Raw genomic sequence first — 26,539 nt, forward strand, 5'->3', positions numbered from 1 at the left:
ATTTGAGAAGAGATGGTTAACTACTTTTATTTCAACATCTGGAAAAGTAGACTAGTTATATCTGATTCACAACTTTTATGCTTAAAATAAATAGAATTTCTCTTCCTAGACTAGTGGGTTCGAAATATAATTCTCAGTAGTTAGTTCCAACATGGAATACTTTAGAGTTAAAAGGGTTTGACTCCAGAACCTTCTAAAATTTGCCCTGGAAGAAAGTAGACACAAATGAACCAGGCAGTGAGACTATACTATTTCTGGGCTCCACTTGAAAACTTTTCAAGTCTTCCCAGTGACATTTACAGAGAAATTTCAAGAATGCTTAACAGAACAATCTTTGAAAGTGTTCTTTATCTACAGTACTCATTTATACATAACCAGTATATAATTATAGCACAGTACTGATCCTAAAAATGTAAGTAAGTTCATCTCTGGTGAATTTCTCTATGGATTCCATCAAGCTGAGTTACCCAGGGGAATCAGCACTGAGAGGCAGGGACGGGGCTCTATCAACAACACTAAGAAGGCCTCTCCCTCTACACCGCTAGATCCTGCTAAAATGGACTTACAACAGTTTTTAAATATGGCATGTTCTAGGAAGCAAGGGAAAACTTTCTGTTGGTGATCATGTGTGGAGTAATAGCTTTGAATATACAGAGTATTCATGCTGGGAACATTTATTTTGTATGCTATAAAGGTGTACAGTGATTGAAGGGAAAAAAAAGAAAAGGAAAGGAAAAAAAACATTTAAAAATAAAACAAGGATGCTAAAAAAAGAAGAAAGACATTTCCAAAGACAATAGGTTGTCTTAAATTTTTGAGCTGAAATCGAAACGAGAACTATGAGCTTTTTCTGTTTTGTTTCAGGCTTTTGCCATAGAGTGTGTGTGCTCATCAGAGAAAGACAGAGAGATGGTGAGAGGGAAAGTGAGACATCACCCTGCAGGGAGCATGGGCACACCGTAATCCCTACTCCTCCATTCTCCTCCTGAAATGTAAGACACACACATTCACGCATGTGTGTCCGGCATGATTTTTCAAGGCACGTGAGAGTCCAGTACCTTAACCACCATGCCACCTGCGGGCTCCTAGCAATGAGCTATAAACAAAGGCATCGAGCATGGAAGCCTCTGGAGAAACATACCCATTTAGGCTCTCAGTTTCCCACATGTGAAGGTCAAATCAAGGTCAGGAAGACCAAATTCACAAAAAAAAAAAAAAAAAAAAAAAACCTTAAGGTGAGTGCACATTTGAAGGAGACAAAACATCATCATTGGATCGCACTCACCCAAAAGGATTAAAATCATCAGACATAAACTCTAGGAAATGTTTAAAGGGATGAAATGCAGAATCTCGGAAAATGAAAAAGTAGCAAAATACCATTAAAAAAAGACCAGACAGAGATTTTAGAAATGAAAAATACACTTGTAAAGAAGAACGTGTAGTAATCCTCAAACAATAACCAGGAAAGTCTGTGTCAACAAAGTTTTACTCATACTTTCGTCCAACAAAGGAAGCAAGATCTCACCGGCATCTTGAGAAGTGGGTCAAAGGGGAATTTTCACAACACTGGGCCTGTGTTTAAGGTGGTTTAAGGTGATTTAGGGCCTTCAAAAGTAGGTAACAAGTAAAGATTATGTGAAACGGTCAAGTAACAGTCACCTTTATCTGGCTGGGGATCGCAAAGCAGGGTCTCCCCAGAAAGGTGCGCAGGGGAGCATCCGGTATTCTTCTTCCCCAGGCAGACTGGGAACAAAACTGGGTCTTGATTTGTAAATTTCCCCTTCTTGGTTACTTCAACTCTCTTTTCTCAAACTCAATAAATGGATTATTCAGATCAGACTAAACCAAAGTTAGAAATAAATGAATTTGAAAATAGACTTTGAAAAAGGAATACAAAAGAGAATAGGCAGAATGCAATATAGGAAGTCAAGAACAGAACATACAAGAAGTAGGGAAGTGTTGCTGGAGGACATATCTGATCAGATCTCAAAAGGTCAAAAGAAAGGGACTCTATCATAGATCAAGGAAATCTGAAGATATGGCCGAGTTTTCCATAACTGAGGAAAGACAAATCCTGAGATACAGGAAGCACAGTTAATATAGCAAAATAAGCAAAAGTGTCATACCTAAATAGGTCACTATGCTTGAGCCAGAGTAATAGTAAACAGAGAAAGCAACAAAGAAAAAGCAAGTAGATGAATAGATGATTTGTTTTTAAGTTGCCATTGGACATGTGCACTTAGAAGGGAAAGACAGAGACATGGAGCCGCGATTGGGAAGTGCTGGGGGAAGAGGGGGGAGGGGGAAAAGCAGGCTCAGTCAGCCCAGGCTCAGGTAGGATAACAACGCGATGTTTTAGGAATAAAGGATTTCGTTGGAATTAGACCTTACGTGAACATGGGACAAGCTAAAGGTGTACGACTTGGAGGCAACATACTAGGAGGATCGAAGAAGAGTCAGCTCGTGTCCAGGCACTGGCAGAAAAGCCAGAACAGGCCGCAACCCCAGTGAGACTGAGCAGGAAGCTCGTCAGGAGGTGCCAGAAGCTGCGTCTCGGGAGCTTCCACTTCTGTGAGCCCCCCGACTGCTGCTGGACACAGAAGGAAGGAGAGAGAGCACCTCTGGGCCCACCAGGCAGCTCCGCACCGTCTACTGCAGACAAGGCCGGAGGAGCGGCAGAGAGCAGTGGCCCCTGCCTCACCCTTGCCCTCCCAGTCTCACACGTGTCTTTGGCCAACTCTGCATCCCATGAGGGGAACTCCAGGGACTCCAGCTTGACCAAGTTGGCCTAGAACAATCTCGCACCACAAGAAGTAAGACAGCTACCAAGTGAAGAGTGAGGCCTGGAGAGACAGCGCGCAGAGAAGGCGGAAGGGCGCGGAGAAGGCGGAAGGGCGCGGAGAAGGCGGAAGGGCACAGAAAGCTCCGCCCGGGGGACACGGCTGTCACTGGGCCTCAGAACAAGAGCGCAGTTTGGAGCTCCGAGGAATGGAGAGAAGGAGGGAGTGTTTCCCGTCTAGGTGTGGCTGCTTCTGTTACATGGCTTTGGTTCAAAAGTGCGTAATCCTCTCCAGAACACTGACAGGAACCAGGGGCTCTGGCGCTGGGGTGTGGGGTGGGGACAGAGAGACAAACGAGGCGCCCTCTCCTGACTCTGCCTCGGGAAAGCTGTGCCCTGCCGCTCAGAGCCACCTACTGGCCTCAGTGGAGGGATTGCTCTGTCCGGCAGCCCAGGCCTCACACTCCCTTCTGTCTGCGTGTGCTCAGAGACCATTCTGCAGGCCTGCTCAGAACAGAGGCCCACTGCCCAGAACAGCCCTTCTTCAAGAGGCAGACAGCTCCATGGCTCCTGTGATCTAGCCATTTGGGGAGAAAGGAAGATGTCCCACTGATAACTGCGCCTCCAGCATCCAAAACTCGCGTGAACAGCCCTTCTTCAAGAGGCAGACGCGTGTTTGGGAAGAAACCGACCAAACACCAGATGACTAGAAATCACTGCAGGACCACAAGAAATATGGGGAAGCAGGAAAATACCTCTCCCACAAGGGAAAAGGATAGCTCCTCTTTATCCTCACACAGTTCAATGGAAATCATGGAAATGTCTGATAAAGAATTCAGAACATTCATAATGGCAAAGCTAACAGAGATGGAAGAGAAGAGAGACAAGGAACTGCTGAAGAGAAAGGAGAAAGGAGTTGAAGAGTTCCAGGAGGTAAGGAAATTCATGCAAGATCTAAAAGAGGAATTTCACACTTTACAAAAGAATCAGATGGAACTGTTAGAGATGAAGGCTATAATACAAGAAGTCAAAATCTCCCTTGAAAGTATTAAAAGCAGACTAGATCATACAGAAAATAGAATCTCTAATGTAGAAGAGAAAATGGTTGGCCTAGAAAAATCCACCGCGAAGACTGAGAAAATGGCCCAAAAATTTGAGAATAATATGCGAGAAGTACTAGATACCATCAAACGTCCAAACATCCGGATAATAGGCATCCCAGAAGGTGAAGAGACTCATAAGGGCATTGATAATCTATTCCATGAAATCTTACAAGAAAATTTTCCAAACCTGGAGAGGCACTCAAAGATTCAGTCCCAAGAAATACAGAGGACCCCAAATAGAATCAACCCAAGAAGATCTTCTCCAAGACACATTATAGCCAGATTGACCAAAACCACAGACAAAGACAAGATACTAAGACTGGCAAGAGAAAAAAGGCAAGTTACCTACAAAGGGTATCCCATCAGACTAACGGCAGACCTCTCATCGGAAACAATGAGAGCGAGGAGAGAATGGGAAAATGTATTCAAAGTATTAAGGGAAAAGCAATTTCAACCGAGAATTCTGTACCCAGCAAGGTTATCGTTCATTTGGGAAGAAAAGACACGAACTTTCCCAGATAAACAAAACCTGAAAGAATTTACCAGCACCAGACCGGATCTCCAAGAAGTTCTTAAGGGAGTGCTATGTCAGTAAAATTAAATGCAGACACACAGAAATAAGAGTTCAGAAACTAAGAAAATGGGCAACTTAATTGTAGGGCCAAAAGCTGGAGTTGAGTATTACATCCCAGATTTCAATCTGGAACATCGAACCTCAACAGATACAGAAGAAAGATTAAGTACATGAGACTGAACTGATGAAACAGTATTCTACGACTTGACTAAAATATTGCTGCTTTTCTTCTAAGCTTTGTTGTCTGGTTTTAAGGACTTTTGTCCTGTCTTCAGCTATCAATAGATTCATGTTCCGACTATTTGAACAGAATACTAACCTGTTTCTAGGCTTTAAGTTTCAAAGAAATATCCTTACCAGTTCAAAACTGCTTTTCTTGAAACCATCGGCTGATCTTGCTATTGAAAGTAGTTAGATTACTTATGATATTGTGTGACCAACGAAATGTTGGGGGAAAAGGGATTGAAGACAACTGTAGACAGCAGAGATAGTGTAATAAGAGAGTGGAATAGGGCAGAGGGCTAGACATGGGGTAAAAAAACATATATATGAAAGTAGAAATGGAATATTATGGATGATAACATGCATTACTAAGCCACTATACAGTATATTCTAGATGGGAAACCACATTTAGAATGTTGTGATGATGCTCAGGGAATGAATGTAAATTAATAAAAAAAATTTCAGAAGAAAAAAAAAAGGCATTAGAAATACCTATTTGATGAACTGCAGTTAAGCTATATAGCCCTAGTTAGGTGCTACTTTACAGTATGTTCATTCTATTCACTGAGGTTTATGCCTAAAGTCAGTCTTGTGTTCATGGATATGTACATATCAGCTGTGCTTGCTATTGAAAATATTTAGATTTATTAAGATATTTAGTGAAACAATAAAATGGGGGAGGCATAGAAAGCACCAATAGATACCAGACACAGTGTGGGAGGAGGGTGCGAGATGGCAGAGGGTGAGATAGGGAATCAAGAATGGGGAAAAAGGCAAAATATACAGAAAACAAGAAATGGAAAATGATTTGTTGACAATAACACATATGTTGATGTGCTTGATTGAGCCAATATACAGTGTATTCTCAATGGAAAAATCTCATTTTGTATGCTATAATGATGTACAGTAAAGAACAGAGGCCCACTTTCAGAAGAATGAATTCTGTCTGGCGATCTTTGTTTTTATTATTATTGTAAATTTACATTCTATCATCTGCATCTCTCTGGACTTTCAGAAGAATGCTTTCTGTCTGGCGATCTTTGTTTTTATTATTATTGTAAATTTACATTCTATCATCTGCATCTCTCTGGTACACAACAGTGTTTCAAAGCATGCATGTAGTCCGTGACAAACTAAGGATAATTTTTTTTGAGAGGTTTTTTGTTTGTTTGTTTGTTTGTTTTGCTATAGGGCACGTGTGCTCTCCAGAAAGACAGAGAGATAGAAAGCGAGAAATCACCCACCCCAGCACCTCCCCCCCCCATAGCCACACCGCAATCCCTTCTCCTCCATTCTCCTTGTGGGATCTTAGGCACGCACACACACGCGCCCAGTGTGAGTTTAAGCCACCGGGTCCAGGATTCGAACTGCAGTCAACTACGTGGGAGTCCAACGACATAGCCATTACGCTAACTGCTGGTCCCATCAAGGATAAATTTTAAACAACTGCTTTTGGGAACAAATGGCTCTGTTCTCCCCCGGCCTCAGAGAGAGGCTGATTGGCCCCTGTGCCCAGGAGCTTAGCTGAGACTGCTTTTCCAGTGTCATCCTCAGAGCATCAGCTGCAGGGAAGGGGTGCAGAACTGTGAGCTTCCATTGCTTAGGTGGAAAAGGAGCCACCACCCATGGTGACAGGCCAGGGTCAGGGCTGCTGTGGTGGTCTGTCTACCAGGCAGGATGAGGAGTTGCATCAAAGGTGCTTGGTGCTCAGAGGGACAGGAGGTGGCAGCCAGAGCAGAAGAGCACTCCCAGAGGCGAGCTGCCACCCTCAACAAATACAGCCATCCTGTTGCCCACGCTCCCCAACCTCGGGAACATGCCAATTGGAGCGATCGCCCAAGGGCCTGCCACCTGGTGCAGGGCTACAGAAGCACGTCCTCTGGTTCCTGTCTTCCTCCAAGCCATCTTGTTCAGGTGGGTGTGACAACACACGGGTTCTCAGAAATGTCCCAAGATTGGGACCAGCAGTTAGCGTAATGGCTATGTCACTGGACTTCCACGTGGTCGACCGCGGTTCGCATCCCGGACCTGGTGGCTTAAACTCACGCCGGGTGCGTGTGCGTGCATGCCCAAGATCCCGAGAGGAGAATGGAGGAGAAGGGATTGCAGTGTGGCCATCCCCCCGGGGGGTGATTTCTCACTTTCTGTCTCTCTGTCTCTCTCTGTCTGGCGAGCGCACGAGCCCTATAGCGAAAACCTCTCCAAAAAAAAAAAGAAAAAGAAGAAGAAATGTCCCAAGATTTCCTTTAAGCTACTTTCTCACTGTGTTTATGGAAGTCTTGTCCGGGGGGGTCAGCAGTGTTTCCATAGCTTGCTTCATCCACAGGACACAAAACTGAGAGGAGACTGCACCTCGCCAACCCTACGTGAATCTTTACTGCATGTATGAGATAATAGTTTAAGTTTGGTGCTATATTGCCAACTAAATGAGAAAATAAATGTTAGCGTGTTTTTTAAATACTGCCAGAGAACACTTCAGTGTTCTGTGTCCCATTCGGCCACTAACATTTGATCCATTTCCAGCTGCACTCAGAGCCTCCTCCCAGCTCAGTGGCACACGTGGGTCATTTATCCTTCCTCCCTGTGCCAGGGGTCTTGGATCAGCTTTCTCCTTTCAGCTTTCTTACAGGCAAAATGGGTTTTCATCGAATCAGTGTCTCTTTTTGTAAATAAGCAAGGTAAATGAACTCTCAGACTGGCAGGCCCGTGGCTCTTTTGAGACACACGTGCCTACCCCCTCCAGAGGTAACATAAGCCTCTGAGCTCCATACCTTGCCACTGGCAATGGTGACTACTGTTGACAAGAAAAATACCCTTTCTTCTGGCCAAGCAGCCTTGACATCCAAACATCCGCAGCTTGTTCTTGGAGACTGTTCGGAGGAATGTGAGAACACCACAGCTTTCCACCTCTTGCTTGTTTTGGTGCAAGGGGGTGTGCTCACACAGACCCTGAGGTCCGGCACACCCCTGTCCGCACGTGGAACCAACGCCAGCTGCGGCCCCTGCCGCGTCCAGGACTCGCCCCACCCACAGGCAGAGTACCACGAGGGAGTCGATGGGTTTCAGTTTTAAAGGCACGAAGTTATGCCAGTGCTTTTACCCACTTTACATTTGCTCGCTGAGTTTGTTCCTTCCCCCACATTTGAAGTAAGGAAAGCACTCTGGAGAGGTCATTTGCCTGGAGTCCTCGCAGTGGGGCTGGTGAACACTCGCCCCCTCCCAGGTGAGCTGCTTTCGGAGCAGAGGAAGCAAACAGAGGGTGAGCACTTGTAGACAGGGAGCCGAGGCCACGCGGGGTGGTCTTGGCCTTGCACCCGCCTCTGCTCAGCTTCTCCCTGTTCCCACATCCACTCTGTTTTGTTCTTACAGTCCCAACCTTTCCTCCACAAAGCAGCCTTTTTTTTTTTTTTTTGAAGAGGTTTTTGCTATAGGGCACATGCACTTGCCAGACAGAGATAGAGAGACAGAAAGTGAGAAATCAGCCATCGGAGGGATTGTCATGCTGCAATCCCTTCTCCTCCATTCTCCTCTCGGGATCTTGGGCACTCAGGCACATGTGCCCGGCGTGAGTTTAAGCCACTGGTTCCAGGACTCGAACTGTGGTCAGCTACATGGGAGTCCAGTGACACAGCCATTATGCCATATGCTGGTCCCATAGTAGTCTTTTTTTTTTTTTTGAGAGAGAGATTTTCCCTTTAGGGCAAGTGTGCTCACCAGAGAGACAGAGAGAAATCACCCCACCCCAAGGAGGATGGCTACACTGCAATTCCTTCCCCTCCATTCACCTCTTGGGATCTTGGGCGTGCGTGCACACATGCCCATTGTGAGATTTAAGCCATCGAGTTTGAGACTTGAACCACAGTCAACTACATGAGAGTCCAGGGACATAACCATTACGTCATCTGTCGGTCCCCAAAGCAGCCTTCTTTTTAAAGTTTATTTCCCCTATGAGAGACAGAGAGACAGTGAGACAGAGAGACAGGCACCCCAAGACCTTCACCCCATGAACCCAGTCAGGATCACAGGCATGCATGTACACCCGACAGATACTGGGAGACCTCTGATTCAAACCCCGGACCTTCTCCTGTGGCTCCAGCACCACAGAGTTTTGTGTCACAGCCACGCCACCACTGCCAGGCCAGAATTCTCTTCTTAAAAGACAAGCAGGCAGGACCAGCACTTGGCATAATGGCTTTATCGCTGGACTCCCATGTAGTCAACTGCGGACCCGGTGGCCTAAACTCATGCTGGGCACGTGTGCATGCATGCCCAAGATCCCAAGAGGAGAATGGAGGAGAAGGGATTGTGGCGTGACCATCCCCCCGGGAGGTGATTTCTCGCTTTCTGTCTCACTGTCTCTCTCTCTCTCTGCCTGGCAAGCACATGCGCCCTATAGCAAAAACCCCTACCAAAAAAAAAAAAAAAAAAAAACAGAAGGGTGTGTAGGGTTGTGTTACTCCCCTGCTTAAAACCATCCTGTGTCTTTGCTCGTCTTTGGTACAAAGGAAGTACTTTCCCCCAGGACTTGCACGTGGCTGCAGGCTGGCCCCAATCCCACTCTCAGCCTCATCTCTCCCCACCGTCTTCCTTCGCCTCCTTCAGTTCTTCCCCTGGGCAGAGGCATTCGCCCCTCGCGCCTCACACGTTCTAGTCCCTCTGCCCCCACTCTCTTCTCTCGCCATCTTGCTGACACCAACGCCTTGGAGAAGCCTCCCCTGACTTTTGACCCTTCACCTCTCACCCTACCAATATATACTATGTCCCCTTTTTAGTCTCAGCCACATTGCTTTGCTCCTGTCCTCCGTGGAATTTATGACAATATTTCATGTCTTAGGTCTTTGTTTGCTTCGGCATCCAATGTCTGTCTCTCTCAGTAGAATGGAAGCTTCAAGTGGCCTGGGACTGTATCTCTTCTGTCCACTCCTCTTGCCCACGTGGCTTGCCTGGTGCCTGGTACAGTGCCTGCTGCACAGGAGGAGCACAATCATTACCCGTCAAGTGAGGGAACAAAATTGCCCTCACCAGTGCCACCAGAGCCCCACCTGGCAACATGCCTACCTCTCCCTCTGGGGCTCAGACCTAGGGTGTGTTGGCCTCTGTCCACTCATCCAGGAAACCTGGCCCCATCTCCACCCAGTTAGAAAGTACAAGAAATCTGTGTATTCCTGAACAAGAAACCCCCAACTTTTAACCCAACCCCCGTGTTATACTCTTCACATGTTCTGGTGAGAACCACCACCGTCAGACCTGGAGACCAGCCCCCACCTTCCTATTCATGTACTGCTGAGCGCTCTGAGGGTCCTGGTAAGTGCAAGGATGCACGGGGTTACAAGGAAGTCACTGGCATGGTCTGTCCCCGACGCCTGCACCCCAGGCTGCAGGACGTGCGCATTCTCTGGGCGAGCGACTGGCCCTTCTCACGTGCTTGTACCTCTCCTCCCGTTCTTTGGATCAGCACTTCCGATCCCAGGAGAGAGAGTTATTTTTATTTTCCAAGCCATTATTAACAGTAAGCTCTGACTTCAGAATGACTTTTGAGACATAACAATTTAAGATTTAAAGCAATATTGATAGAGTCTAACTATACGGTGCTTTTTCCAGCTGTCTCTGTGGAAATGATATTCCTACCATTTATTTCCACTCTAAGTATCTCATTTTTGGAGCCCTAGTCCAAGAAGAAAACATTAGACCATTGCATAAGTAGGTGCGCCTGAGCACATTTGGACAGGCCGAGTACCTCTTGGACTTCACAGGCCAGCGCGATGTGATTGGTTTGAGGAACTGAGATTCTCAGAGCCCACTGGAAAATGGATACACGAGTTGATGGCCACAAAATAAATGAGTAAAACTTTCCAACAAGAGGTAAAGTAAGGCAAAGAAAAAGAGTATAATATGTATAGAAACGGTGGTAAGATTCATTTTTAATAATAACGCTTTTCAGGAACAAAACTAATCTAACATAAGTAGTCTGAAATATTTTCATATGCAGTAACAAAAAGGAAGATTACTGGCCCCTGTAGTTCTTTGGGGATTATTTGTCTGCGAGCAGTACATGAAGAAACGTTTGGAACTGAATCCACCTAACAGAAAACATCTGTTTGGGCATCTCTCAATTATAATATGTTACAGGAGGGAAAAAAAAAAAAAAAACCAACTCTGGGATTTAGCAATACCAGTCTGACATGTAAACGCACCCGCCATTTCTGGTTGAAACGTTTCATAGACTTCCTTGGCAGAAATGCCCATGATGGTCTTTAAATTGATCTCTTTGCCTCTTGCAATTCTTAAAACCATTTGTCTCCTTGTCTTCTTATGGGATCAATAAAGTAACTAGGAATATAAACAAAGAATAAAAGCAAGGCCAGCCTCAGAAACATCCCTTATTAATATGTAATGGGGGCAGGGAATAGGGTGACTAGGACTGACCCAGTTGGAAGTCTTACTCACATAAGTAAGTCACTGATTTCATTTTTCAGGTGGAGGATGCAAGGAGTAAATTGGGGGAGCTGTATCTGTCCTTCAAAACAAACTGCAACCCCTCTGGGCCTGCCATTGCTGGGCTCCGTCCCTTCTTCCCTGCGCAGCTCAGTAGCTCAGCTCCAGACATAGTCCCACACTAGCCACCCCAGCCACGGGAGCCACAGGAGAGTGACTTCCTAAGCTCTTCCTGAAGTCACTAACACCAGGACTTCCTTCCTCTTAGAAATTACCCCCTCCCTTGGCATGTGTTTCATCCTCTCCTCCACCTCGTTTGCAGATCCACCATCAGTCCTTCACCCCTTGAGCAGTGGTGCTGCCCAGAGACCTGCCCTCTGTCCTCAGCTTCCATGCCAGGATAGCTCTGGCCCTGCCCCTCCTGCTCCACTCTCGACATCATCGCCCTCACCCTTCCTGCCTGGATGGCTGCACCGGTCTCCTCATGGCCTCTCTAGACCCAGGTTGCACCCAATTCCACACCACCTCCTCCTAATCCTTCCCCAGATTGCAGCCAGGCCCATCATCCTGCAGCTCCCCTTCCCTGCCTCATGATCCTCCAATAGTCCCCTGGGCTCTCAGGATGAAGTCCCGACTCCTTGGCCTGCACTGCCTGGTCTGGACCCCCGGGCCTCCAGCCTCTGGTGTTCCGTTCCCTGTAAGACCCGCTGCTTCAGCTGATGCTGGCGGGGAGCAGGCTCTGGCCTTAGCCTCTGTCCACGGTGTAGACAGCTCTCTCTGCCTGGCATGGCCTCCCTTCATCACCACTACGCTCACCCTTATCCTTTAAACTTCATTTAATGGATCCCCTTTTTACTTTTCAATATTCGCTATTTTGGGTCTTTTCAGTTATTTTACTAATCGCCTTCACCAATGGTTACCTGTTTGGGCTTTGTTGGAGTTTCCGGTTCTGTGCTTGTTTTACATTTTCTGTTCATTTTTATTATTTCCTTTTTCTACTTTCTTTGCATTTGTTTTGTTCTTTATGTACTTTCTTCAAACACTGAGTTTTTTGACTATTTTTATCCTATATTCCTTTATATGTAATATATCTATTTCACATATATTGAGTCTTCAGAAAAGTCATGACATACTTTTCTGTTTTTCTATGTAAAAATGTGTCATGACTTTTCTGATGACCCAATATATATAAAAATATTAATTAATATACATATATTATAAATATATATTTTATAAGTGATTTTATATATAATTCATATGTTATATGTAAAAAGATATCAGATATGTAAAAATCTATAACTTTAAGATAAAAATTTCCCTTTTACCATGACATTACACATGTTTTGAAAAGTAGAAATTCTATTTGTTTTTATGTTTTGACCATGGGTCATTGAGATGCATATCTTGATTTTTCTTTTTTTTACCAGAGGATACATGCACTTTGAAGACAAAGAGAGGAGGAGGAGAAGAAGAAACCATCCCTCTACATATACCACAATCCCTTCCCCTCCATTTCTCCATCCTGTCAGAAGTTTGGGCACACACACACACATGCCCGGTGTGTTTTTCAAACCACTGGGACCAGAATTTGAATGGTTCCTCCAACCACCAGGCTGCAAAGTCAGTCCTCGTCTGTTGTTTTACTGAAATGTATATGTCTCTTAGGTCAGGTTGTTAATCATGTTCTTCATCTATTTTTTAGTCTTAACTTTTTCGCTGCTTACTTTATCAATTACTGAGAGAAGGCTGTTGCAAAATCCCAGAATGACTGAATTTGTCATATGTCCTTCTGGTCTGTCACTTTTTGCTTCAAACATCTTGTGGTCATAATATATACATATTGTACATATTATTGTATCTTCCTAACAGGATGGATCCATAATTAGTAAGAAATTACTCTTCATTTCTGGTAATGTTGTTGTTGTTGTTTTGTCTTAAGATCATGTTCATCTGGTGTTGACAGCTCTATACTGGCTTTCTTTTTGCTGCTGGTTGCTTAGTATAAATTTTTCCAAACTTACTTTCTAACATTTTTATCTTTATATTTTAATCTGTGCCTTGTAAACAGAATATCACTGGGCCTTGGTATTTAATCAAGTCTGAAAATCATTGTCTTTTAATTGGAGTATTTAGTCTACATTTAATATAATTACTGATACAGTTGTCCTTAAATACACTATTTCCCAATACGCTTTCTGTTTGTTCCACTCACTCCCTGCTGTTTTTCTCTCTTTTCTTACCTTCTATTCAACTATTTTTTTATATTTCCATTCTTCCTCTATATTTATTTGAAAATTTTATACTTTCATTATGCTTTTAATAGTTACCTTGGAAAGTACAACAAACATTCTTTACTTTTCAAAGCTTAATAATAATTGGTATTTTTACATCTTTATTTGATAATACAAGGACCTTAGGACTCTTAAAATCCTTTGAGCCCTCAACTTAAAGGTTTTTGTTACCATATGTCAAAAGGCAGATAGATGATAGATAGATAACACACATCCCTCAGACATTAACTACCATTTCATAAACTCAATGTTCATTTAGATCTACTCAAATCATTATCCTTTCTTTTGTTATTCATTTCTCCCAGATAAAAGGTATTTTCTGTTTGCCTGGAGGATTATTTTTAATAGTTCCTTTAATGCAGATCTTCTGGTAACCTCTGTTTTTGTTTGCCTTAAAATGTCTTTATCTTTATACTTGGAAGATATTCATACTGGGAATGATGGCCCATGTTGGCAGTTATTTTCTTTCAGTATATTACAGATATTCCACTGCCATCTGACTTCCAATGTCAGTCTTGATAAGTCAGCAGTCACCATAACTACTGTACATTTTAAACTAATCTTTCCCTTTTTTCCCTCTGTTAGCTTTAAGAGTTTAAGTGTCTAGAGTTTCACTGTGATATATTATTTGTATTTATCCTCAGATTTGGGTGGCTTTATAAATCTATAGAGTGATGATTTTAGGAAAATTCTCAGCCATTATTTTAGTAAATATTACTTATGCTCAAGACTCTTAGACTCAGCTTCTTTAATGTACCCAATTGTACATATATTGAAACTCCCTAATCATATCCTCATACGTCTTATGTTTACTTATTATCTTTTGCCTTTACATGCTCCATTTTGTATATTTTCCTCTGAACAATCTTGATTTATTAATCCTGCTACAACAGTCCCAGAGGAGTTGGGACTGTAGCTGCATGCCACCATGTCCAATTTCTTTATACAGGATCTCATTATAGTGCTTGTATCTGCCAACTCACAATCCACCTTCCACAGTCTCCCAGTGGCTGAGATTGCAAGTGTGCAACACCACTCCCAGGTTTTGTTTTCTTCTGTTTGTTTTTTCTTTTTGTTTTTATTTGTTTGTTTGGTTGGTTGGTTGTACTATTATTATTATTGGACTGGGAATTGAATCCTAGCCGCCCATGCAGTCCAGCCCTTGTAGAAGAAGCAGTTTTTCAGTGTGTACCACCATGGCTGGGCTCATCTAATCTGACATTTAATATATTTACTGAGTTGTCAATTAAGTTGTTACAGTTTTTAATTTTAGAGTATTTTTTTAATCTAGCTTAAATATACCATCAGGGTTTTTTTTTGTTTTCTTTTTTTTTTCTTTTTTTTGGAGAGGTTTTCGCTATAGGGCGCATACGCTCACCAGACAGACAGAGAGAGACATAGAGACAGAAAGCGAGAAATCACCCCCCAGAGAGGATGGTCACGCCGCAATCCCTTCTCCTCCATTTTCCTCTCGAGATCTTGGGCACGCACGCACAAGTGAGTTTTAAGCCACCGGGCACACGTGCCCGGCGTGTTTTAAGCCACCGGGTCTGGGACGCGAACCGCGGTCGACCACTTGGGAGTCCAGCGACATAGTCATTACGCTAACTGCTGGTTCCCTTGTTTGTTTTCTAACACTCTGCCAAAATTTTAAGTTCATCTTTTCTCTTTTTTATAACATATTGGTTTTTATTCATGATAGAGCATATGTGCATGATGTGTATGTGAGAGAGAGAGAGAAAGGGAGAGAGACAAAAAGGAACAACTTCCACAGGGTCTCTGGATGCCACAACCATCTTCATCCAGTCCTCCATCCCATCAGATCCTGGGCATACTTGGCCCAGGGTTCAAACTGTAGTTGCCATGTAGGATCCAGCTTCTCTTGAGCAGCACATTACTGCTATGGGGTCAGCCCAAGTTCATTTTTTCTGTCATTGAAAACAGTAACTGTGGAACCAGCAGATGGCATAATGCTTACATCACTGGACTCCCACATAGTTGTCCACAGTTCTGGTTCCAGATTATGGCTTAAGCCTCATGTCGGATGTATGTATGTGTGCATGTGTGCCTAGAGGAAAATGGAGGAGAAGGGATTGCAGTGTGGCCATCCCCCAAGGGGGTGATTTTTATTGCTCTGTCATTCTCTCCAACAAAAATCTCTCTTAAAAATAAAAGGAGACCAGAAGTTGGCATAATGGCTATGTCACTGGACTCCCATGTAGTCGGCCATGGTTTGACTCCCAGACCCGGTGGCTTGAATTCACGCTGGGCCTGTGTCCATGTGTGCCCAAGATCCCGAGAGGAGAATGGAGGAGAAGGTATTGTGGCATGGTGAACCCCCCCAGAGGTGATTTATTGCTTTCTGTCTCTCTGTCTCTCTCTCTCTCTTTTTGGTGAGCGCACACACCCTATGGCAAAAACCTCTCCAAAAAAAAAGAAAGAAAGAAAATAATAACTGTAACTGCTTAACAGCCTCTCTCTCAACAAGCTTACATCTAGTGTCCTTCTGGATATGTTTCTGTTATGTCTTCTTTCCACTGATTTTCCCCCTCAGGCCAGTATGCACTGCCATGTGCCTTATTTTGTTTTGTTTTACTCCTGGGGTCCCTATCAAATTTATTATCATTTATATGAGTTTTATGATGACCCAGAAGTGGGCATCATTCATGGGGAGCTGCTTTATTACCATTTCACTCATATCTCAAGGATGCAGCTGTGCTGAATCTCAGGCCACAGCATGGAAAGATTTACCCTGGTGGGCCCCGGGTTCCAATTTCATGATTGCCCAATCTCAGAGGGCTGAAACCATCTTACTTACTGCCCTAACCAAGGATTTCAGATCTCCGGCTGCCCCCTGGTCAAGAGTCCCAAATGCCAACCTCACCTTTCAGAATTTTCATCTGCTGAATTTTGACCCAATAATTTCTCATTATCTCACCAGCTGTTTGCCGGTTTTCAGGAAGTTTTCAATGTCACTCAAATTTTAGTGGTTATTTTCAGTAGGACAACTGGGCTGAATTATCCCACCAGCATTATCACAGAGTAATCCTTTCAACACGTCGAACAGCAATCTCCATCTAGCATCATTGCTGTGAAGTCAGCATCACGCTGTAAACTATGCTGGCCCAGAGTGCTGCGAGAGGCGCTGACCCAGAGAGCTCAGTGCAGTGGCCTGTGCGGCCGTGGGCCCTCTGCAGGGCCTTGCTCACTTCCCTGTGCCACTCACCCCTCGTCAGCGGCAGATGAGTCACCCCTCACTTTCCCTCTGCTCCCACCTGTCTTGCTAGCACCCCTCGACTTAACCACACCTCATAAAACCAGTTCATCTTCTAAATTGCTTTTGGATCCACTCTCCTTTTTTTCATGCTTTCCATCTTAAAAAATCAAAAGGGGTTCTTTTCCTCTATGAATTTAAATGACTCTTCATTTCTTTTCCTAAAGAAAAGAAAAAATCCATTTGCATTAAGCTATGAGAGACTTCGAGAAACGATGTTAAAGAAGTAATTCATCTTGGAGACATTGACTGGAAGGCCTCCAAAGCACACAGAGGAGCAAATAGCACTTAGAAAGATAATTTTTCATGTTTAAACATCATAATCAGCATGTTACCCATGTACTCCTTGCTGAGGCTTAAAATGGCAGGCTAGAAGTAATTCAGCCTTATACTCAATATCGAAATATGTTCAGAAAATCACCATTTTTTGACATTGCCCTTATACTTACAGTTGCACAAATAACCAGGACTGGTCTCATCATGCAGGAGATGACATTGCACTGTGAGCACCTCCACGCCTCACACTTTCACATGCTCAGCTTCCCTCCCAGAGGAACACTGGTAAGCAGCATCCTCAAAAAAGAAGCAGATCTCAGAAAACCCAGAAAGGATTAGAGCCCACACACTGTGCTTACTAAAGCAAAACTCAAAACAAAATCTCTACATTCCTCCCGTTTGAGGTAGCTCCAAAAGCACCAACAACCCTCAAACCCACAAACTACCAAAGCATTTCCTTTCCAATGGAAACAGACATACTTTAACTGAGAAATTTTACAGCCCTTGACAAACCAAAAGTCAGATAGCTTCCCTACGAATAAAGACAATACTTGTAAATAATAACACAAAGCAATACATTTCAAGGGCATTAATTCCATGCCCCATAATTCTCATCAGCATACCCTCAACATGCAACACCGTACCTCACCCCCCTTTTCCCAGTCAATAAACAATCTAAATTAAACTAGATGTTTGCTTTGGAAGTAGAGCTCACACTTGTAGAGAGAGAGGGAGAGAAAGAAGAAAGCTAATGTAACAAAATGTTAACATTTGGGGAGTCTGAGTGAAGAGTATAGGGAAATCCTGTGTACTATTCTTGCAACTTTTCTGTCATATAAAGTCATTTCAAAATAAGGAAAAAAATAACAAAACCAGAAGCAATGATAAGAAAAAAAAAAAATCCTATGGTCTCTCTGATTTGGGTGTTACTAGTAAGCACAAATCCCCACTCTCCTATTCCGATAAAGTCATTTCAAAATAAGGGAAAAAATAACAAGCCCAGAAGCAATGATAAGAAAAAAAAATCCTATGGTCTCTCTGATTTGGGTGTTACTAGTAAGCACAAATCCCCACTCTCCTATTCCGTTCTAAATACATCTCCACAAACAATATCATATCCAGGCAGGCAAGTTACAAAGCCATCGCTTGTGCTGTGCTCTTTCAGGTCGGTATTCCCAACCTGCCTTCCCGAAGCTGTCCTGATGAAATGTGGGTGCTTTTCAAGTATTCATCATATGTTAACAAACCACCCCTTCAAGTGCGGAATTTCTAGATGTCTAAGTTCATTCACTATGTTGACATTTGTTAGTGACCTTTAGAGAATAGCCTTCTGAGAATCATCTTGTGATATGACCACACTACAGGGCCCGTCCATGGCGTGACGGTTAAGTAGAGGACACACTTGCACAGAGAGAGAGAGAGAGGGAGAAAGGAATCCCCCATGACCAACTATGCAGTTTGAGTCCCAGACCCAGCAGCTTGAAAAACTCACCGGGCATGTGTGCATGAATGCCCAAAATCCTCCCAAAAAAGGAGAAATGGAGGAGGAATTGCAGCATTACCATGCCCCATGGGAAGTGTTCTCGCTCTCTCTTTAGTAAATGCCTGCCCTCCAGCAAATTAAGAACCAAAAAAGAGAGAGAGAGAGAGAGAGACCACACTATATACTAAAATGACAGTCCCAGGACCAGCAGTTGGCATAATGGCTATGTCTCTGACTCCCATGTAGTCAACTGTGGTTTGAGTCCCGGATCTGGTGGCTTAAACTCACTCCGGGTGCATGTGGGTGCATGCCCAAGATCCTGAGAGGAGAATGGAGGAGAAGGGACCATGGAGTGGCCATCCCCCCTGGGGGGTAATTTCTCACTTTCTGTCTCTCTCTTTCTGATGAGCACACGTGGCAGCGCCTATGGCAAAAACCTCTCCAAAAATAAATAAAAAATAAATAAATAAAACGACAGTCCCAAAGTTAGAATGTCTTCTCTAAGTTGAACAAAAACCCATAGATTACCAGATCAACCCCAAATTACAGCCACGTCAAGGTTTTACTTATGGTTGGTAAGACCAAAGCTAATGATGATTGACATTCCCTGAATGCCAAAGATAATTTGTTGAAAGAATTTCTAGAAAGGAAAGAATGACTTCCTTTGAAAAATATACGCTAGATCAAATGCATCTGCGGTTCTTGCTTCCCACTCTGCACAGACCCAACAAGAACAGAGCTCCTCCTGAACCCTTCCCAACATTAACACGAGTCCTGTTTACACAGCCCCTCCTCACAGCCTGTCTGGTCAACGACTGCCCAGGCTCAGCCAGTCCTCCAGGGCGAGGGATCCCCTTTCTCAGTCTGTGTGAGTCTCAGGAATCCCCTTCGTCAGTCTTTGTCTCCTTCCCGCAGCTGGTTACTACTCACTACAGGAAGCATTTGCAATCGTGCAAGACTACATATTATGTTTATAAATATGTACTTTATCATACACCCATAGTAGTATTCAGAATATAAAAACGATTGCACCAGATCTGTATTATTGTGTTCTGGTGTGTCTTGTCACTTTCTGGAGCTTATCTAATATGTCTAATATAGGACACATATGCTCACCGGAGAGAGATAGAGAGCAAAGAAAGTGAGAGAGAGGGAAGTGAAAAGCATTCCCTGTGGGGAGGTGGCCATGCTGCAATCCTTTCTCCTCCACTCTCCTCTCAGGAAAAAAAAAAAAGATGAAGCTGAAAGCTAAGAACCCGGGAAAGTTATTTTGTAACAAAGAAACTGAATCTAATGATAGCTCACTAGGAGACAAGATTTCTATCGCCCTCCTGTTAATGTACAGTGGACGCAGGTCAAGGAATGGAAACGATGAAACAGACGAATACCAAAAACCACACAGCGCATACCGAGTACCCACAATGTGGCTCAGATGCCCTGGGCCCCTGGCCTGGACTTATTCAAGTTCAAGATCTTCCACGAGCTCTCCATCCTCACTCCACTCTTCCTGCGGCCACATCCGGTCCACGCCAGCCTGCTCACTTCCGGGTGTAAGACCTCCCACCCTAACTGCAGAGAAAGCTCAGCTTCTTTCACTATGCCTCCTCATGGTTTAGTCATTAGTTCACACAAATCTCTCGGCCTCAGCGACAATGACTTAAAAAACTTCATCTTGCTCAAGTTCCTTCTATTGCACAAATTCATCAACTGCATTAAGTGCAGAGGTGGAACCCTCTAGAACTCAAATACACCCAGCAACAACCTGAACGCTTGCTAAGCCTCCTCACATGCAGACAGGAAAACCCATGTCCTTATTGCTCAGGGCCACCTGGAGGATTTGTCCCCATTTCTCACATTTCATTCTTCTGTGATTCTTTCCTATTTTTCCTGTGGCTGGAATTACAACCTGTCCCTTTACTTTGTTGGATCTTTGAGAGTTTGTATTTTACTTAATCATACATGTGAGTTACAGTCATCCAACAAAATGTGTCAGCTGTCTGCTACAGAGCTGGTCTGGTTGCATGGGACTGAAAACACAGAGGTCAGCCACCTAAAAGACAAACACTGACGACATGCAGCATGTCCATCCCAACGTGCAACACGTCAGTCCCAACGTGCAACGCGTCAGTCCCAAGTCAGTACTCTCGGTAACAGCATTCGGAGGCATGTTATAGATTAGCATTTGATAAGAGTCAGCTCGAATAATGTTAATTAACCCTCTACACACATCTAATACTAGGCAGCCTTTGAAAAATAAACCAAAATTTAATAAGTTCCTACTGAGTGAAAGTGTTTAGACTAGCAATTAAGGCTGGAAAAAGAACACAGACAAGTTCCTCAATCCACTGTAGGAGGTTAGCCTCCAGGAGTGGAAGAGTTCAAACTCTCTTTGCGATCAGCCATACATGCATAAAAACATAACTACAACTTACGGAAAGCTGTGAGCTGGGAGAATCCATTTCTTGGACATTCACTTCTGCTTATGGGGTCCTGGACACTGTCAAACCAACACCAAGAAAGTGCCAAGCCGAACTTTCCAAAAACTCCTCAAATCCTACCCCACGGCGTGTGCCTGTTGCACGTTCCTGTGGGACTGGATCTCCTCCCAAACGTGGGAATGCTGCGTGGGACCTGCTGAGGAGGAGGTGGATTCCTGGCTCACTGGCAGGAGGAAGAGCGAGGGGCAGCTCGAGCAGTGGAGGTGGGAGGTCCCACATCCCTCAGAGCAGCCTAGACACATCTTGTATGTCCTGTGGGAGCCACTGGGCAGTGGTGCAGTGTGAGCACTGTCCTTCTCGGGTTCTAGCCCACTTGCTCTCTGAGGCCTCCCGCATCCTCCCAGTGGGTGTGACCCTCAGGTTAAAGTGCCACACCCACTGTCTATCTTTTCTCTACCCCATCGCCCTCCCCAGCTAAGAGGCCATTGCTGTCAGCCAAGAACCTAGGTACCATACTCCTTGGCCATGGCCCAAGGGTTCTGCCAGGCCTCCAGTGCCCATCATGGAAGAGGCTGGGCATGGACTGATGGCAGGTCCTCTGGGCACTGCGTGGGATGCCCACCAGACTGTGGTCAGCACAGCTCCTCCTAAGGGCCTGCTGCCCTCACCCCATGCTTGTATGCCCTCACTTTTTCCTTGGATGAGCTTTTGCTGCAGACTTTCCTGGGCCCACAGTGAGCTCACCTTGCTGGACTTCAGAGTCATGCAGACACTGAATCCTGGGTAAAAGCACTGAGACCCCAAAGGGCCCTGCAGTGCAGCATCTGCAACATTTATTCCCAGGCCTTTAACCTCAGTATAAACTACACAGAGCCAGCTCTACTCCATGGGGCTATGACGCTGGGGTATCTGATGTGACAGTGTTAGGGCAAAGGCACATCTCAAGAGAGTCAGATTCCTTTTCTTCTGAAAATCTCTGAGTGCAGACTGTTCCTTAGGAGTGAGAGCCACAGCCCAGATTTCCCCATGCTGATGAACTCTCCCACCAAGCCCCAGCCTGCGGGTCCCCAGCCAGCCTCACATTCTTCCCTCTTCAGTGGAGAGCAACCTCCTTGCCCTCACCTGCCATGACTCTGTTCACAGGAGCATCTGCAAGGCCAAGATGCAGAGTCGGGTGGGGGACCCCAGCACAGGATCTGTGTTGGGAAGCACCACCCAGTGCTCTGAGTCATGCATTTATAAGGCAGCCTGGGCAGGTAGAATCGTCCTTAGGGGGCTCCAGGCTGGAGTAGAGGCAGAGGCAGAGCCAGCGTTCCCATCCCTAGTAGGGATGTTCAGGAGACTGCCAGGCTGGTCTGAGTGATTCTTTCTCCTCTAGGAAAACAGACTGCCCTGGAATAACTCAGTCAATGTGAGCTCCTGCCTACCACCCAAGGCTGGCAGGCAGCCAAGCCCAGTGCCCCAGAGCTCTCCTGGACATTCCCTCACCTCCAAACTGCAGCCACCCACCGAGCCAGGCAGACCAACAGGAGGAGCCAAGGCCCCAGGTAGGCTCCAGAGCACCTTGTCTTCACCCATGGCAGGCTACCCTATGCTTTTCCTCAGGAGGACCTCCCATCCAACACAGATGGCAACCATGATCATGGGTCACAGTCAGGAGTGACCAGAGAGGCCTGGGAGACCCATATTCCAGATGCCAGCTGCCTTGCCCCTCCTAAATGCTGACCTCTGTTCAGAGCTGGGTGGAGGAGGCTGCCTCTAGAAAAAAACTTCTGTCCCTCTGATGGTCACACCTCATGTGCATGGGAGTTTGGGATGTAAAACTCAGCTCCTGACTTAAGAATCTGCCCATTTGACACAGGAACACACTTGCCTATTAAATTGGTCCAGTACCATGTTGCTAACAGAAATACCTAGGGCTGAGTGGTTTATAAAGAATAAAGATTTAATAAAAATAAACAATGGTTGGGAAGTCTGAAGGTGTAGGGCTAGCATCTGGCTGGACTTTGGTGGTATATCACAGCATGGCCAACAGAAGCAGAGAAGGGAAGGCGGGCTTGTACAGAGAGAGTGAGCGAGGGAGAAGACACAGACTCTGCCCCATTAAAAGTGAGTCTTCCTGTCTGCTGACTCACACATGGCTCTTGTCTGGCAAGCTACCCACCCCCATGGAAGGCAGGTCTTTCCTCTCTTGGTCCACTCCTTTTCAAAGAACAAGAATACATTCCCTCTCATGAGAAAGCACTAATCCATTGATGAGGGTGGTGTCCCCACGATCCAAACAGCACCCACCAAGCACTCTTTGAAATCCACCAGCTCCTAATGCTGTTACTTTAGGGACCAAAGTCTAACACAGAAACCCTTGGGGGACAAACCATTATCAAAACCATAGCACCTGTATTAATTATTTTGGACACTTTACAGCAACCATCTGAGCCCTGGCCTGCTCCATCAGTGGACTTCATACCACAACTTCTTCCAGACCAGAAGCTGAAGAGCTGAAGTGCTCTGTGAGGTGAAGAGAGCGACAGGGGTCAATCCTAGTATCATAGGACCAGGAAACACTATGAAAAGACATTATTATTTCCAACAAGCCTTGATCATTAAATTCTAAGTACTGATCTGGAGAAACAAGAAAGATCCCTTCTTTTTCAGTGCCCACCACAAGCTGAGACTCTATACAGAGAACTATATAGAGACCAGCAGAAAATCAAGTTCAAAGTATGAAAAAAATAAGAAGTCATTTTATTCTGGTGTTCTTTGTATGGTGCCCATGAGGGAAGATGAGTGATTCAGAGTTGCTAGAACATGAGAGGTAGGTGGAATTCAGGGAGCCACCTCTCTGCACAAATTGTGAGGACACCCAGACAAGAAGGGATTTCTTGAATGTTGGGCTATCCACAATAGCTACTGGGATGAACAAAGGGAGTCCAGAAATACACTTTTATCAGGGGTTCAAAACAAATCAGGGTTGTGACATAACTGAGGTGCCCACTCACCTCAGCAGCCTCAGGTTCCTCCTCCCACAGGGCAGGCTCACTCCCAGAGGTGGCTTGGCTGAGTGGACCCACAGACACCTCCTTCCAAAGGTGGCTCTTTGAAGATGACTAGATCTTCCTGGTCAGGCCCATTGTTTAGTGCACCTGCTCCATTAAGGAATGGCCCTGCCTTGCAGCAAGCACTGAGCCAGCTCTGAGTGCAAACCCCCATGCTGCATACCAATGGCTGTGAAGGAAGTTAGAGACCTGGAAGGAAGAGAGTCGGCATTGTTTGTCCTTCAGTCAAAAAATTAAGTTCTTGGGCCAGATGCTGGCCTGTTTCCTCACCCACCTGCTGGCCTCCGACTGACACTGGAGGGTCAGGTGACAAAAGCTGCATAGGAAGCACTGCTGGGATAATTGAACATCACGTGATGGAGGTGAAGGCCGCAGTAGGGGGAACTTTGAAACTCCGAATGCAGGTAGCACAGGCTATCAGTGTATTATTATCCTAATTAGACAGGGTAGGTTAGTTTGGGGGCAATTGGATTATTTGTCTTCTAAAAAAAATAAATAAATTTAGATAATCATCTTAGAACACAAAAATGGTGTTCTAAGACAATTGCATATATTGCGTATATACACAGGTCACATCTATTTCACACATTTCTGTGTCAACAAGGGGTCTCTGACACCCCTTGACTCCCAGCTCTCCCTCAAAAGACACTATCTTTTCAGTTCTTCTATACTAAACCAGTTATCTCTGTCAGTCATTTCTCCTAAAGATGTGCTTAAATATTGTTATTTTCTCTCTACCATTCCTTGTTCTTGAAGGTTCATAGGTTTCTCTTCCCCTTTTAAAGGGGTTTCAGAAAGAAAGGGGGACAAACCCATCTAGCTCTCCTACTCACGTCATTATGTTATATACTCACGTTGGTATGTTATAACTGATTTCTGATCATGGCGTAGCTTAACTATTCTGTGAACTTCCAGGGAATTTCTATTGGCAGAAACGAAAGTAATCTCAGGAAATATTGAGGACCCAAGACAGGAACAACCTACGTTTTCTCACTCAGTGATGGCTCCAGAATACTCCTGTTTTGGACAACACCATTGAGAGAGCATTACTTCTAAGGTAAGGGGACAGCTTAGGAGCTGGAGGGATTGAGGGGTTCCACACTTTCCCATTCCCGCTAACCCTCGCCACCCTGCAGAAATATCCTCCCAACCAGTCCTCAGTGCCTGGTCAGTCACTGACTCAGACAGCATTTTCCTCTGGAATCCTTCTTCCTCATCTTGATTGTCTCATTTTCTCAGTTCACTTTTACCAAGCATTTATTTCCTTTGCACCATGACCAGTGCTATGAGCTATAAACACAAAAATAAATGAGATAGCATATTTGCCATCAAGGAATAATATTATAGCTGGAGAGCCAGACAGGTCAACACTTCATGTCACCGTGAAAGTATAATGGTTGGAATGTGTAGGTCTACCTGGAGTGGCTAGGAAGACCTGGAAGAAAAGATAAGATTAGAAATGCCCTTGAAGAAGGAATCCTAGTGAATCAGACAAAGGAGCAGTGGAAAGAGGAGGGGGTAAGAACAAGCAAGGATTCCTGAGAGAAGCAGCTCATACTACCTCACTGTCACTTGTGAGAAACAACAAATAACTTGATAGGGAAGATACAGCAGACAACAGAGTACTGGGGACCCAAAGTGTAGAATGTCTATACATCAATAAACATGAGGTATAGAACAGAAAGTAATACATGCTGTGTTCTTAGACTCAGCTTTGGTTAAGAGTATGGTCTAAAACAGAGGTCACAAGTTTCAGCAGACATGAGAAAATGAGAAAGGCTTAACACGAGTGTCTAGAGAATACAAAGAACTAAATTTGCCATTACATCTTGCTACAATAGAAGGTACAGAACATTTAGAAGTCCAATAGCTCAAAGATATTTAAAGATATAAACACTAACCAGTTTGACAAATTCTTATTTTATATCTCGTCAAATTAAGTGGAAGCTCATTTGTTTACAGGAAATTCTCTTGTGACATTTGGTTTTAAATCCTAAAAGCCTTAATATTGATTTTGGAATGTAACACTTAACCTCCAGGTTATACTTGCTTTGTATGGTTGTTATGGAAAATTGAATTTCTTTGCTATTTGTTTATTTCAGGAAACTGAGTTTATTATAAAATGTTTATTGTAAGATATTAGCTTACCCATCTAAATGATACTGTATACACCAGCACCATGGTCATTAACTGACTATCATGACCTCACTGATTGTACTCTGAAAAGTTCATCCATATATAAGTGACTTAACTTATGAGTCAGAAGGTATCAAGACTTTATTTTGGCTGTCACTCTACTTGATGGTTTGAAAAATAAACTGAACTCTGGTCAGCTTCATCACTTTTAAAACAGTGCAAAATGAGTTTTCCACAACACAAATACGTAAGTTGAGATAAATAATGTTACAGACAAATATCACGAGCTACTCTGAATCACAAAGCATGCTTTCTGAGAGCTCTTCTTCACATGTTGTATAGCTTTGCTCAGATTGTTTAAGAAGTACCTAGGTTATATCTGTTTCAAACCTAAGAAGCGGGCAGGAGCATTGTTCCTGAAGGTCTGCCATTGCTCATCACCAATTGGCAAACTGGAACAGAGAAATGGTAG

The sequence above is a fragment of the Tupaia chinensis genome, unplaced genomic scaffold (assembly GCF_000334495.1).
Source record: "Tupaia chinensis unplaced genomic scaffold, TupChi_1.0 Scaffold000346_1, whole genome shotgun sequence".
NCBI lineage: Eukaryota > Metazoa > Chordata > Mammalia > Scandentia > Tupaiidae > Tupaia > Tupaia belangeri.